The following is a 16,603-nucleotide window of genomic DNA, read 5'->3' as shown; positions in this document are numbered from 1 at the left end:
CGGAGCTTTACCTAGCAGACTTATAGATGACCTTGAGTCAGTGGGTTTGGTGATGAATATGTAGCGAGGACCAGCCAACGAAAGCATACAGGTCGCAGTGGTGGGTAGTATACGGTGCTTTGGTGACAAAACGGATGCACTGTGATAGACTGCATCCAGTTTGCTGAGTAGAGTGTTGGAGGCTATTTTGTAAATGACATCGCCGAAGTCAAGGAATGGTAGGATAGTCAGTTTTATGAGGGTATGTTTAGCAGCATGAGTGAAGGAGGCTTTGTTGTGAAATAGGAAGCCGATTCTAGATTTAACTTTGGATTGGAGATGCTTAATGTGAGTCTGCAAGGAGAGTTTACAGTCTAGCCAGGCACCTAGGTATTTATAGTTGTCCACATATTCTAAGTCAGAACCGTCAAGAGTAGTGATGCGGGCAGGCGCGGGCAGCAATCGTTTGAAAAGCATGCATTTCGTTTTACTAGCATTTAAGAGCTGTTGGAGGCCACAGAAGGAGTGTTGTATGGCATTGAAGCTCGTTTGGAGGTTTGTTAAAACAGTATCCAAAGAAGGGCCAGAAGTATACAGAATGGTGTCGTCTGCATAGAGCTGGATCAAAGAATCACCCCAAGCAAGAGCGACATCATTGATGTATACAGAGAAGAGAGTCGGCCTGAGATTTGAACCCTGTGGCACACCCATAGAGACTGCCAGAGGTCCGGACAACAGGCCCTCCGATTTGACACACTGAACTCTAAGAAGTAGTTAGTGAACCAGACGAGGCAGTCATTAGAGAAACCAAGGCTGTTGAGTCTGGGTCAGGAATAGGGCTGGGAATTGCCAGGGACCTCACGATACAATATTATCACAATACTTAGGAGCAGATACGACATGTATTGGGATTCAATACTGTGATTTGACGTTCCAAACATATTGCTCACTATGTCAGCTTCAGAGACGAGAGAGCACGAGAAAACACGTTGGCTCACCATTTACAAAGAAACTGGAAGCACTAGCAAATGCAGATAGTTTGAGCCAAATATCCCAAAATAATAAATTGCCCCCCCCCCAATCACTAGTTAGGAAGTGTATAGCTACCTGTCTGAGAAGTCTAGCCTGACCAGTCATTCTGCTGTCATTCCAATGCACCACACATATGCTATGCCTGTTAGAAAGGATCAGGAGACATCTCGCTCTCTCACACACCTACCCTAGAGACAGGGCCATCATTTGAGGGACCGAATTTAGACCAAGCCATGTTATGAAACTCAATGAATAACCACTCTACTGTAATTACTCTCTATCGGCTAAGCTGAGACATACAGAAGCCAACCCTCACGCCATACGGGGTTGCCATGGAAACGACAGACTGCATGGGAGGGGATGTATTCCGTTTGTTTGGGCTTCAAGGAAAATCTGAGGGCATAAAACATGGGTCTATTTATAGTACCGGGCTGTCACTGACAAACGGGATTTTTTCTCTCTCTCTCAGTGTAGCTGGACTTAAAGTAACTGTCCAGTGTTTCCAGATTTCTATGAAATATGACCTATAATTACAATATAAGTGAAAAAGTTCCTTCCAAAACATGTTTTATTAAGTACGTTAAAAAGTAGGGATGTGAACGTTTAAACGACATTGGGATTGTTCATGTTTTTAAAAAAATCCCCAATTTTTTCCCCACATTTTTACTGAATTAAAATCACAGTGTAGTTATCACAACTCTGCCACTAACAGGTCCTAGTTATCATCCAGGGAAACTGTTTTTATTAACAAATACCTAATGCAACAATTCAGTAACGTTCGTAGAAGATATGAATCTTTAAAGTTATTTGTCACGGATAGAAAGCTCTCCGCACATCATTGTTGACAGTTGTAAAAATGGCAGAGAGTGAGAGACAGGGAAGCGACAGCAGCGAACACCTGTACTGAAATACTTTGAGAAGTTGTGAGGTGGTGGTGAAATATATACAAACTTTTGCAAGGTGGAATTGAGCTAGAGGCAGTACAGGTGCAATGCTCTACCATCTGAAAGGGTGTCCCAACCCATTGCTGCAGTGCGATAAAGGACAGACTGAGAAAAACACAGCGCTGATAACAGAAATGATTGCAGTTGATATGCAGACATTGTCAATCGCAGAGGATGTCAGCTTCACTGCCCCTGATGGTATATCTAGAACTCAGACTACAAAATGCCATGTTGAATAACCGCGACGGCCTGGATGGAGAAACTGTACAATGATTACTCTGCCAGTACAAAGCAGGAGCTCACAAACACCATACGTGGTGTTAACAGAGAAGTGTCTCTGACTACAGCGTCATACATCACTACAACGAGCCTTCACCTAGATGAGAAGTAAAACATTAAGTCCCATGTACTGACAACATGGAGGAGAGGGAGCCTTCACCTAGATGAGAAGTAAAACATTAAGTCCCATGTACTGACAACATGGAGGAGAGGGAGCCTTCACCTAGATGAGAAGTAAAACATTAAGTCCCATGTACTGACAACATGGAGGAGAGGGAGCCTTCACCTAGATGAGAAGTAAAACATTAAGTCCCATGTACTGACAACATGGAGGAGAGGGAGCCTTCACCTAGATGAGAAGTAAAACATTAAGTCCCATGTACTGACAACATGGAGGAGAGGGAGCCTTCACCTAGATGAGAAGTAAAACATTAAGTCCCATGTACTGACAACATGGAGGAGAGGGAGCCTTCACCTAGATGAGAAGTAAAACATTAAGTCCCATGTACTGACAACATGGAGGAGAGGGAGCCTTCACCTAGATGAGAAGTAAAACATTAAGTCCCATGTACTGACAACATGGAGGAGAGGGAGCCTTCACCTAGATGAGAAGTAAAACATTAAGTCCCATGTACTGACAACATGGAGGAGAGGGAGCCTTCACCTAGATGAGAAGTAAAACATTAAGTCCCATGTACTGACAACATGGAGGAGAGGGAGCCTTCACCTAGATGAGAAGTAAAACATTAAGTCCCATGTACTGACAACATGGAGGAGAGGGAGCCTTCACCTAGATGAGAAGTAAAACATTAAGTCCCATGTACTGACAACATGGAGGAGAGGGAGCCTTCACCTAGATGAGAAGTAAAACATTAAGTCCCATGTACTGACAACATGGAGGAGAGGGAGCCTTCACCTAGATGAGAAGTAAAACATTAAGTCCCATGTACTGACAACATGGAGGAGAGGGAGCCTTCACCTAGATGAGAAGTAAAACATTAAGTCCCATGTACTGACAACATGGAGGAGAGGGAGCCTTCACCTAGATGAGAAGTAAAACATTAAGTCCCATGTACTGACAACATGGAGGAGAGGGAGCCTTCACCTAGATGAGAAGTAAAACATTAAGTCCCATGTACTGACAACATGGAGGAGAGGGAGCCTTCACCTAGATGAGAAGTAAAACATTAAGTCCCATGTACTGACAACATGGAGGAGAGGGAGCCTTCACCTAGATGAGAAGTAAAACATTAAGTCCCATGTACTGACAACATGGAGGAGAGGGAGCCTTCACCTAGATGAGAAGTAAAACATTAAGTCCCATGTACTGACAACATGGAGGAGAGGGAGCCTTCACCTAGATGAGAAGTAAAACATTAAGTCCCATGTACTGACAACATGGAGGAGAGGGAGCCTTCACCTAGATGAGAAGTAAAACATTAAGTCCCATGTACTGACAACATGGAGGAGAGGGACACCACAGAGAACCTGAAAACGCCGTTAAGTACCATCATTGCTGAGTGGATGGGGGACTGCCGTAAAGTGAGCATTGTCCATTAGGTAACCGAGACTGCGTTACACTGAACTGCATTGCCATCGTAGCGGTCATACCAATGGTTTATATACATCATTGGGTCATACGCAGGACCATATCTGAACTCCTGTCTTTTTATGATTTTTCTTATCCTTTAATTAAACTCTTAAAAAGATAAAATAATGTAATGGCAGTCTAAACATTAAGAACAACTGTCACATCCAGCTGCAGGAATTGGGGTGTTGCAGGAATTAGGGTGCTGCAGCACCCCCTGCAAAAACATAATATTTTGTTTGTTTGTTTGTTGATAAAAACTAAATTGAAGTTTTTCACAAAAGTAGAGGGCCTTTACTAGGCCTGTATTAGCGGACCGATATTGCCGTCTATAGTGCAGTAGCCCCACCCCCAAACATCTTCCGCAGATATCCCTGTTAAAAAGCAGCTTTTTTATGATTGAATTGTGTGGGCATAGCCCCAAAAAAGAATCGTGTGGGAGTATACCGGTCATTAGAAATATTAATGGAAGTAAATGGCTGATTGGCCAGCTCATCCAATGAGCCAACCCGTCACCTTATAATATAGTGCATTCAGAAAGTATTAATTCCCCTCGACTTATTCCACATTTTGTTGTGTTACAGTCTGAAGTAAAAATTGAATAAATATACCACCCCTCCCCCTCCATCTAAAATCACAATACTCCTTAATGACAAATTGGCAACACGTTTTTAGAATTTATTGCTCATTTGTGACTGACCGACTCGATCTTATGTGACAATATTTTAAATTGTGTTTTTTTACATTGGATAAAAGTAGAGATTGAGCTAGAAAATGTTATATAATACACTACAGTTAAGGAACAACAGGAAAGCAATTCTGCTTTGAAAGTTGATAAACTTGTAGCCCTACTTTTGAGAAAATGGTCCTTGAATGTTTTGGTACACCTATTGGAGCGTTCTTTGTCTACACTCATTCAGCATTATTCACACTCTCCCACACCCATCCCTTTACAGATTCATGAGGCAATGTGCTAAACAGAGTGAGTACGGTAGTGTACTAAACAACCAAAGATATACATTCTGGTTTATACTACCTATCGACATTTCTGTAGACAGCTGTTGCAGTGACATCATGAACATTCTATTGTCGTCCGACATCAAACTTGTCGTTGTGAGAAAATATAAACATAAAAATGACAGGCTGCATGACATCAGCAGCCTTGTGGTCCAAAATAGCAAAACATCCGTTTAAACCTGAATTAAGTTCACGCCAATCTAGCAAACCAGGCAACTAGCCCTAAAATGGCGCTCAAAGAAATGGCAGCAGTTTTACGGACGCCGAACCAATTGTGCTATTATGTTTTTATTTGTAACTTATTTTGTACATAATGTTTCTGCAACTGCATCTTACGGTAGAAAAGAGCTTCTGGATATCAGGACAGCGATCACTCACCTCGGATTAGACAAAGAGCTTCTGGATATCAGGACAGCGATCACTCACCTCGGATTAGACAAAGAGCTTCTGGATATCAGGACAGCGATCACTCACCTCGGATTAGACAAAGAGCTTCTGGATATCAGGACAGCGATCACTCACCTCGGATTAGACAAAGAGCTTCTGGATATCAGGACAGCGATCACTCACCTCGGATTAGACAAAGAGCTTCTGGATATCAGGACAGCGATCACTCACCTCGGATTAGACAAAGAGCTTCTGGATATCAAGACAGCGATCACTCACCTCGGATTAGACAAAGAGCTTCTGGATATCAGGACAGCGATCACTCACCTCGGATTAGACAAAGAGCTTCTGGATATCAGGACAGCGATCACTCACCTCGGATTAGACAAAGAGCTTCTGGATATCAGGACAGCGATCACTCACCTCGGATTAGACAAAGAGCTTCTGGATATCAGGACAGCGATCACTCACCTCGGATTAGACAAAGAGCTTCTGGATATCAGGACAGCGATCACTCACCTCGGATTAGACAAAGAGCTTCTGGATATCAGGACAGCGATCACTCACCTCAGATTAGACAATGATTTTTTCAACAACAAGTAAGACTCACATGATATTCTCCAAACACCCGGTAGGGCCGAGATCCCAGTTATTCACAAGAGGAAGCGACGCAGGTACAGAGGACACAGAGCCGGATGCCTCGTCAGGACCCACAGAAGGGGAGTAGGAAAGCTGCCGTTACCGTCAATATTACTCGCCAACGTGCAATCATTGGACAATAAAATAGATGAGGTACGATCACGAATATCCTACCAACAGGACATCAAAAACTGTAATATCCTATGCTTCACGGAATCGTGACTGAATGACGACTTGAATATTCAGCTAGCGGGATATACGCTGCACCGACAGGGGAGAACAGCACACTCCGGTAAGACGAGGGGGGGGGGGATTGTCTGTGCATATTTGTAAACAACAGCTGGTGCACGAAATCTAAGGAAGTCTAGATTTTGCTCACCTGAAGTAGATTATATTGTGATACATTGCAGGCCCCACTACTTGCTTAGAGAATTCTCAGCTATACTTTTGGTGGCTGTTTATTTACCACCAGAAACAGATGCTGGCACTAAGATCACACTCAGTCAGCTGTATAAGGAAATAAGCAAAGCAGAGTCGGCGCTCCTAGTGGCTGGAGACTTTAATGCAAGGAAACTTAAATCAGTTCTACCAAATTTCTATCAACATGTTAAATGTGCAACCAGAGGGGAAAGAATTATAGATCACCTGTACTCCACACACAGAGACGCATACAAAGCTCCATTTGGTCAATTTGACCACAACTCTATCCTCCTGATTCCTGCTTACAAGCTCAAATTAAAGCAGGCTACACCAGTGACTCGGTCTATAAAAAAGTGGTCAGATAAAGCAGATGCTAAACAACAGGATTGTTTCGCTATCACCGACTGGAACATGTTCCGGGATTGTTCCGATGACATTGAGGAATACACCACATCAGTCACTGGCTTTATCAATAAGTGCATCGAGAATGTCGTCCCCACAGTGACTGTACGTACATACCCCAACCAGAAGCCATATATTAAAGGCAACATTCACACTGAGCTAAAGGGTAGAGCTGCTGCTTTCAAGGTGCGGGACTCTAACCCGGAAGCTTACAAGAAATCCTGCTATGCCCTGCGACAAACCATCAAACAAGCAACGTGTCAATACAGGGCTAAGATACTTCAACGGCTCCAAAGTATGTCGGATGTGGCAGGGCTTGCAAACTATCAGACTACAAATGGAAGCACAGTGGCGAGCTGCCCAGTGACACGAGCCTACCAGATGAGCTAAATCACTTCTATGCTTGCTTCGAGCAAAACTGAGGCATGCATGAGAGCCTTAGCTGTTCTGGATGACTGTGTGATCACGCTCTCCGTAGCTGACGTGAGTATGACCTTTAAACAGGTCAACATACACAAGGCTGCGGGGCCAGACGGATTACCATGACATGTGCTCCGGGCATGCGCTGACCAACTGGCAGGTGTCTTCACTGACATTTTCAACATGTCCCTGATTGAGTCTGTAATACCAACATGTTTCAAGCAGACCACCATTGTCCCTGTGCCGACGAACACAAAAGCAACCTGCCTAAATGGACTACAGACCCGTAGCAAAGACGTCCATAGCCATGAAGTGCTTTGAAAGGCTGGTAATGGCTCACATCAACACCATTATCCCAGAACATCTAGACCCACTCCAATTTGCATACCGCACAAACAGATCCACGGATGTTGCAATCTCTATTGCACTCCACACTGCCCTTTCCCACCTGGACAAAAGGAACACCTATGTGAGAATGCTATTCATTGACTACAGCTCAGCATTCAACACCAGAGTACCCTCAAAGCTCATCACTAAGCTAAGGAACCTGGGACTAAACGCCTCCCTCTGCACCTGGATCCTGGACTTCCTGACTGCCGGCCCCAGGTGGTGAGGGTAGGTAGCAACACATCTGCCACACTTATCCTCAACACTGGATCTCCCCAGGGGTGTGTGCTCAGTCCCCTCCTGTACTCCCTGTTCACCCACAACTGAATGGCCAGGCATGACTCCAACACCATCATTAAGTTTGCAGACAACACAACTGTAGTAGGCCTGATCATCGACAACGACGAGACAGCCTATAGGGAGGTCAGAGACCTGGCCGGGTGGTGCCAGAATAACAACCTATCCCTCAACGTAACCAAGACTAAGGAGATGATTGTGGCCTACAGGAAAAGGAGCACAGAACACGCCCCCATTCTCATCGATGGGGATGTAGTGGAGCAGGTTGAGAGCTTCAAGTTCCTTGGTGTCCACATCACCAAACTAGAACGGTCCAAACACACCAAGACAGTTGTGAAGAAGGCATGACAAAGCCTATTCCCCCTCAGGAAACTAAAAAGATTTGGCATGGGTCCTGAGATCCTCAAAAGGTTCTACAGCTGCAACATTGAGAGCATCCTGACCGGTGGCATCACTGCCTGGTATGGCAATTGCTCGGCCTCCGACAGTTAGGCGCTACAGAGGGTTTTGCATACGGCCCAGTACATCACTGGGGCTAAACTACCTGCCATCTAGGACCTCTACACCAGAAGGTGTCAGAGGAAAGCCCTAAAAATTGTCAAAGACCACAGTCACCCTAGTCATAGACTGTTCTCTCTACTACCGCATGGCAAGCGGTACCGGAGTGCCAAGTCTAGGACAAAAAGGCTTCTCAACAGTTTTTACCCCCAGCCCATAAGACTCCTGAACAGGTAACCAAATGGTTGCCCGGACTATTTGCATTGTGTGCCCCCCCCAAACCCCTCTTTTACACTGCTGCTACTCTCTGTTTTTCATATATGCATAGTCACTTTAACTATACATTCATGTACATACTACCTCAATTGGCCCAACCAACCAGTGCTCCCGCATATTGGCTAACCGGTTAGTCAACTGAATTTTGGCCCAGTCCACCTGACAGAACTGGTGTAACTGAGTCAGGTTTGTAGGTCTCCTTGCTCGCACATGCTTTTTCAGTTCTGCGCACACATTTTATATGGGATTGAGGTCAGAGCTTTGTGATGGCCATTGACTTTGTTGTCCTTAAGCCATTTTGCCACAACTTTGGAAGTATGCTTGCGGTCATTGTCAACATAGTACCCTCCAAACTCGTCACCAAGCTCGAGGCCATGGGTCTCGACCCCACCCTGTGCAACTGGGTACTGGACTTCCTGATGGGCCTCCCCCAGGTGGTGAGGGTAGGTAACAACATCTCCACCCCGCAGATCCTCAACACTGGGGCCCCACAAGGGTGCGTACTGAGCCCTCTCCTGTACTCCCTGTTCACCCACAACTGCGTGGCCATGCACGCCTCCAACTCAATCATCAAGTTTGCAGACGACACTACAGTGGTAGGCTTGATTACCAACAACAACGAGACAGCCTACAGGGAGGAGGTGAGGGCCCTCGGAGTGTGGTGTCAGGAAAATAACCTTACACTCAATGTCAACAAAACAAAAGACATGATTGTAGACTTCAGGAAACAGCAGAGGGGGCACGCCCCTATCCACATCGATGGGATGGTAGTGGAGAGGATAGTAAGTTTTAAGTTCCGAGGTGTACACATCACGGACAAACTGAATTGGTCCACCCACACAGACGGCGTCGTGAAGGCGCAGCAGCGCCTCTTCAACCTCAGGAGGCTGAAGAAATGTGTCTTGTCACCAAAAGCACTCACAAACTTCTACAGATGCACAATCGAGAGCATCCTGTCGGGCTGTATTACCTTCCTGGTACGGCAACTGCTCCGCCCACAACTGTAAGGCTCTCCAGAGGGTAGTGAGGTCTGCACAACTCATCACCGGGGCAAACTACCTGCCCTCCAGGACACCTACACCACCCGATGTCACAGGAAGGCCATAAAGATCATCAAGGACAACAACCACCCGAGCCACTGCCTGTTCACCCCGTTATCATCCAGAAGGTGAGGTCAGTACAGGTGCATCAAAGCAAGGACCGAGAGACTGAAAAACAGCTTATATCTCAAGGCCATCAGACTGTTAAACAGCCACCACTAACATTGAGTGGCTGCTGCCAACACACTGACTCAACTCCAGCCACTTTAATTATGGAAATTCATGTACAAATATATCACTAGCCACTTTAAACAATGCTACTTAATATGTTTACATACACTACATTACTCATCTCATATGTATATACTGTACTCTATATCATCTACTGCATCGTTATGTAATACATGTATCACTAGCCACTTTACACTATGCCACTTTGTTTACATACCCTACATTACTCATCTCATATGTATACACTGTACTCTATACCATCTACTCCATCTTGCCTATGCCGTTCTGTACCATCACTCATTCATATATATTTATGTACATATTCTTTATCCCTTTACACTTGTGTGTATAAGGTAGTCATTTTGGAATTGTTCGGTTAGATTACTCGTTGGTTATTACTGCATTGTCAGAACTAGAAGCACAGGCATTTTGCTACACTCACATTAACATCTGCTAACCATGTGTATGTGACAAATAAAAATGTTTTGAACATGGAAGAACCATTTGCGACCAAGCTTTAACATCCCGACTGATTTGAGATGTTGCTTCAATATATCCACATAATTCTCCTACCTCATGATGCTATCTATTTTGTGAAGTGCACCAGTCCCTCCTGCAGCAAAGCACCCCCACAACATGATGCTGCCACATGATGCTTCACGGTTGGGATGGTGTTCTTCAGCGTGCAAGCCTCCCCCTTTTTCCTCCAAACATAACAATGGTCATTATGGCCAAACAGTTCTAGTTTTGTTTCATCAGACCAGAGGATATTTCTCAAAAAATTACAATAATTGTCCCTATGTGCAGTTTCAAACCATAGTCTGGCTTTATTATGGCGGTTTTGATGCATTGGCTTCTTTCTTGCATTGGCTTCTTTTTTTCTGAGGTCTTGGCTGATTTCTTTTGATTTTCCCATGATGTCAAGAAAAGAGGCACTGAGTTTGCAGGTAGGCCTTGAAATACACCCACAGGTACACCTCCAATTGATTCAAATGATGTCAATTCGCCTATCAGAAGCTTCTAAAGCCATGACATAATATTCCGTAATTTTACAAGCTGTTTAAAGGCACAGTCAACTTAGTGTATGTAAACTTCTGACCCACTTGAATTGTGATACAGTGAATTATACCTATACATATTGAGCATTGCTCATATTCTAGACAGAAGCATGCTACAAGGAAAGACCAATCTGAGATCTTCTCTTGGCATGTCCAGCCTATCCATTATCTCAGCCAATCATGGCTCGTGGGAAGGTTCCTGACTTTTTCCATGGCTAAACCAACTAGGCTCCTAATTTAACAAATGTATTCATATTTACAGATGGCATTCATGTGCCTTAATGACAAACTTGTAAGTTCACATGTTCCAGAAGGCATTTCTAACAAAAAATATATAGATTTTTTAAAAATGTTTACGTTCAAATGCCTCTCCGGTGAAGTAGTGACGTGTGACATATGCATATATCCACACCTGGATTGTGCAACATTTGCCCATACTTTTCAAAATTCTTTAAGCTCTGTCCAATTGGATGTTGATCATTGCTAGACAACCATTCAGGTCTTGCCATAGTTGTTCAAGTACACTGAACGAAAATATAATGTAAAAAGTGTTGGTCCCATGTTTCATGAGCTGAAATAAAAGATCCCAGAAATTTTCCATATGCACAAAAAGCACATATTTCTCTCAAATGTTGTGCACTAATTTGTTTACATCCCTATTAGTGAGCATTTCTCCTTTGCCAAGATAATCCATCCTCCTGACAGGTGTGGTATATCAAGAAGCTGATTAAACAGCATTATCATTGCACAGGTGCACCATGTACTGGGGACAATAGCACATCCGGCATCTTCACCTGCGGGATCATCTGAGATCAGCCACCCAGACAGCTGATGAAACTGTGGGTTTGCACAACCAAATCATTTCTGCACAAACTGTTTCTGACAGTCTCAGCGAAGCTCATCTACGTGCTCGTCGTCCTCACCAGGGTCTTGACCAGACTTCCGTTCGGCATTGTAACAGACTTCATTGTAACAGACTTCGATGGGCACTGGCACGCTGGAGAAGTGTGCTCTTCACAGATGAATCCCGGTTTCAACTGTATTGGGCAGATGGCAGACAGCGTGTATGGCGTTGTGTGGGCGAGCGGTTTGCTGATGTCAATGTTGTGAACAGAGTTCCCCATTGTGGCGGTGGGGTTATGGTATGTGCAGGCATAAGCTACGGACAACGAACACAATTGCATTTTATCGATGGCAATTTGAACGTGCAGAGATAACGTGAGGAGATCCTGAGTCCCATTGTCGTGCTATTCATCCGCCAAACGCACTGTCCCTTGTTACAAGCATTTGTACACAATACGTCTAAGAGCTGAAAATGGCCTGCATATTCAGACATGTCACCCATTGAGCATGTTTGGGATGTTCTGGATCGACAGCGTGTTCCAGTTTCCACCAATATCCAGCAACTTCAGCTTCTCTCCTACCACAGCCATTATACTCTGTTTTAAAGTCACTATTGGCCTCATGCTGAAATCCCTGAGTTGGTTTCCTTCCTCTCTGTCAGCAGTCAGGAAGGACACATGTATCTTTGTAGTGACTAAGTGTATTGATACACCATCCAAAGTGTAATGAAAAACATCAGCATGCTCAAAGGGATATTTAATGTCTGCTTTAATTTTAGTACCCATCTACCAATATGTTCCCTTTTTTGCAAGGAATTGGTGGTTGAAACAGTTTGAAATTCACAGCTTGACTGAGGGACCTTACAGATCGTTTTATGTGAGGGGTACAGAGATGATGTCCATGCAGCTTTACTCTGACTTGTTTCTGAACTTATTTAGGCTTGCCATATTGCTTATTGACTCAAGATATTTCAGTGTTAAGTCATTTGTAAACATTTCATAAACCATAATTCCCCTTTTAAATGATGGGGTTTATGTGTATGACAGTGAAAAGAAAGCTACATTGTATCCATTTTAAATTCAGGCTGTAACAACAATGTTAAGAGATGTGAATGCTTTCTGAAAGCAACTGTATGGAGGAAACAGGCAATCACTTTTTTAAACAGCCTGCTTGAGATTCAAGCTTGAGGTGGGGGTTTTTCTTCTATAATTTATGCTTTTGGCCACCAACACGAGTAAAGGACAAGTCAACAACATTATTTGGCTACGAGTTAACAGACTATGAACTTTTAAGTGAGATTTTCACTGGACAGTTACTTATTTAGAGCTCAGAGTTAGAATGACTAGTCTATAGGCCTACATTAGTCAAGGAAACAGCAATCAGAAGGATATTCCAATTTAGCAGCATTTCAGTGGGTGTTCTGTCAAGAGAAATGAGTCATTAGGCCAGTGTTTCCCAAACTCGGTCCTGGGGAGGGGTGCACGTTTTGGTTTTTGCCCTAGCACTACACAGCCGATTCAAATAATCAAAGCTTGATGATTACTTTATTTGAATCAGCTGGCAAAACCCCAAAACTTGCACCCAGTTGGGTCCCAAGGATCGAGTTTGGGAATAGCTGCATAAAAGGCTCTGCATGGTCAATCGGACTTCTGCAGTGACCGTAAAGCATTTACTGCGATACGGCCTCTACACAAGTTAGGACATTCATACTTATTGTGCTTCGCAGAACTGTAATGAAGGAGGTTGTCGAGGTAATAAGTATGTGTTTATACTGGACATCCCGTACACACCTACCGTCAACCAATCAGGTCATTGCGGAGCTACATGAAGCACTCAGCATTGTTACGAAATTTGAGAGGCGCACTGCGATGCGGTACAGAACTCAAATTGGCCTCTGTGTGCCTCCGGAGGCTTCGCAAATGCATCACACCCTCCATACGGAGCCTCCGACCACATACAGATCAAGCATCAATTTGCTTTTAGGTTACGTGTGATATTTCCGCACTAGACATGTCTCAATGAAAAGTCCAAGAAGTGACTAAGGTGTTACTGATCATTTCAGACCTACGCTGCATTCATACGACAGTCTGAACTAGGAAACGCGGAAATTTGACTTGCTGATTAATTGAACGCCACACATGTATATTAACTACAAGTCCGAAATGTTCGACTTCCGACTAGCATGTGAACAAGGCACTGACGAACCAAAATCAACCAATGTGTCATCTGAGAATGCTAATTAACGCTACACATTAATTATGGGACTATTTAATGTGCTATTCGGAACAAGGGAACTATATCCAGTTAGCCAGTCTGAAACGTCAGTTCCGACTAGGTCATTAATACCGCAATTGACAGCGAAGGTCATCTTTTACCGCCACCACTGCTCGTCTTTCACATCTCTCTCAAAGTCTACCTCGGAACCACAAGGAGCAACTCAGCGCAGCAGGAATGTTCATTCATACCATTGAGAATATTCCAATAGGGGCGGCGCGCACCGTGGTCCAAATTGCTTGTTGGAATTTGCGTTTTACAAATTCAGCCTATCCCCATTTGTCTTTAGGCTTTCTACAAATAACTTTCGCTTGTATTGGCATGTCATATATATTAAGCACTAAATTAAGCACTAAACTAAATTAAGCAACAACTGTGAAATGAATTCTGATGAGGGTGACAACTTGATCCATTGCGAAGAGAATGTTCAGATAAACGTTAAATGTTTGGAAATATTCCTTGCAAATAGAACAGATTAATCATTACAGAAATTGAGCTCCGTCCTTTGGACTTGTTTGAAAGACGATCCAAGCAGTTAACATAGTCCCACCCACTAGTAACTATATCGAAATGGATATGTTGCAAATTAATTAATGCCGCGACCAAAAGCAAGAGACGAGGCGAGAACTGTGTCGCTGCAATTCAGAAAGTAAACATTTGGATATGCCTAAATAGGAAATTGAATACAACAATCGCTTACACGTTTGAGATGAAAACTGCAGTGAATTAAATCCAGCACAAATTGAAGGCAGTATTACTCCATGGCTGTGTGTGTGAATGAATGCTGAAGCTGGGATGCCTTTTGGTCCAATGACTCGCGAGTAAAAAGAGGAAATGGCACTCAACCGGCAGTGACGTGGTAAAAAACGTAGACATTTCCAGGTAGTACGGCGAAATATTGAAATAATTTAAGAACCGGAGACGGCGTGCAACATATCCGACCGTTGTTTTCAAGGTAATCTGTTCTCGTAAAGTCTTCGCATAAATGTATATTGATCAGCATTCCGTTGCTGCAGTGGTGTGGCGAGGAAGACTATGCAGAGGGCTCCTGTAGATTTGTAAATATTTTGTTGTTTTTAAGTATTTTGATTGCATTTTTAAGCAATTATTTGTTTTTGTGACTTCTTGAATTTTCTTGATATTGGGTGGTTTTGTCCAATGGAGTTGCTGGACTAATGGCACGACAGTTTGTTTTCGGCTTGGTTAGGTAGCTGGTTATTCAATCATTTGAATGACGCATCAATACAGCATAAGCTTCTTTTTTTTATTGCTGGTTGCATCAACGATGTGGACTTGTGCATGTGACATTAAACATTTTAAACTTGAGAGGGCTCACCTCATAGGGAACTGTTTCCTGACTACTGCCTATGTGTGGTGATCTTTCTGGCGCTTATAGCTGCCAAGCATCACCCAGATGGGTGCTACACTTCAGTAGTGGACTATCTAGCCTACCTACAGAGGAGGAGGAGACAACAGACGAGGTGCTGATGAAGATCTCTGGGCTTGTCTAAGTAACTGACTGACACGGCTCCCTCTCTGTGCCATCGAAGCTCCCTCCTCTTAAGCTACTGCCCAGCCTTCCCGAACTGCCTGTCTGAACAACACATTATCTGTGGAAGACCATCGCCCAAGACCTGACAGATCTCTACATTTGTTTTGTTTGTTTTTACAGGGTCTTTGAGATTCTCTTTAATGAAAAGCGCAGAATAAAATAAATGTATTACTATTAGCGCACAGGGAGCAGCGCAACCAGCGACGTCATGTTTTTGGATGACATTGTTTGGATGAATATAAAATGTTAATATCTTCGTTGTGAGTGATACATATTTTTTTTGGTCCTCAGCGTCAATTATTTGAATAATTGAATGGATGTTTTGTGCACTAAGTCATGACTAAAGTGTGTTATTAGGACTTTTAAAATCTGACTTCTCTAGGGCTCCCGTCTAAGGCATTGCATCTGTGCTAGAGGCGTCGCTACAGACACCCTGGTTTGAATCCAGGCTGTATCGCAACCAGCTGTGATTGGGAGTCCCATATGGTGGTGCACAATTGGCCCAAGCGTCGTCCGGATTTGGCCGGTATAGGCCGCCATTGTAAATATGAATTTGTTCTTAACTGACTTGCCTAGTTAAATAATAAACAAATGTGGCCATCTACAGTATGGAAATTGTCTTTATGGGTGGGGTGTCAGTTAAACTGCAGTACTGAAGCAAAACTGTAGGAGCCGTACAATCCGTGCTTCTAGACTGGACCCCTGGCCCCTTGGGGCCAGCCCGGCAAGGCAGTTTAGCTATTCATAATGGGGACTCATCTGAAATTTTAAAAAGCATCTTTATTAACCCGAAGGGAAATTCTTGTGATTGTAGCGATTCCCATCTTGCACAGGTTGATAGCAGTTCTTGATGTGTCCGCATAGAAATGATTTTGTTGTGGGTGATGTTCCCATTCAGGTCTATTGCAGGGTATAAAATACAGCTTTCCATTAGGGCTACATTTGATTACAGTACAAATGTGATAAAGTGCGTTCGAGTGAGACTGTAAGAACCGCATGCTCTCCTCTCACCTGTGTTAACACTTCCTGGTTAACACTTC

At 43.7% G+C, this 16,603-nt stretch overlaps 1 protein-coding gene across 2 annotated transcripts in view; it reads right to left on the bottom strand.

The window, feature by feature from the left end:
- The window catches only part of LOC124012935 (oxysterol-binding protein-related protein 3-like), a 47,723-nt gene extending 32,872 nt beyond the window's left edge, over nt 1–14,851 (bottom strand). For both annotated transcript variants that reach the window (XM_046327009.1, XM_046327010.1), the window contains exon 1: nt 14,712–14,851. The gene's annotated coding sequence lies outside the window, so the exon portion shown is untranslated. The remainder of the gene's footprint in view (nt 1–14,711) is intronic.
- Between the last annotated feature and the right edge of the window lie 1,752 nt (nt 14,852–16,603).

This window comes from Oncorhynchus gorbuscha, linkage group LG24 (genome assembly GCF_021184085.1).
Source record: "Oncorhynchus gorbuscha isolate QuinsamMale2020 ecotype Even-year linkage group LG24, OgorEven_v1.0, whole genome shotgun sequence".
NCBI lineage: Eukaryota > Metazoa > Chordata > Actinopteri > Salmoniformes > Salmonidae > Oncorhynchus > Oncorhynchus gorbuscha.
The sequence above is the reverse complement of the archived record's forward strand: the minus strand, read 5'-3'. Positions and strand labels throughout refer to the sequence as shown.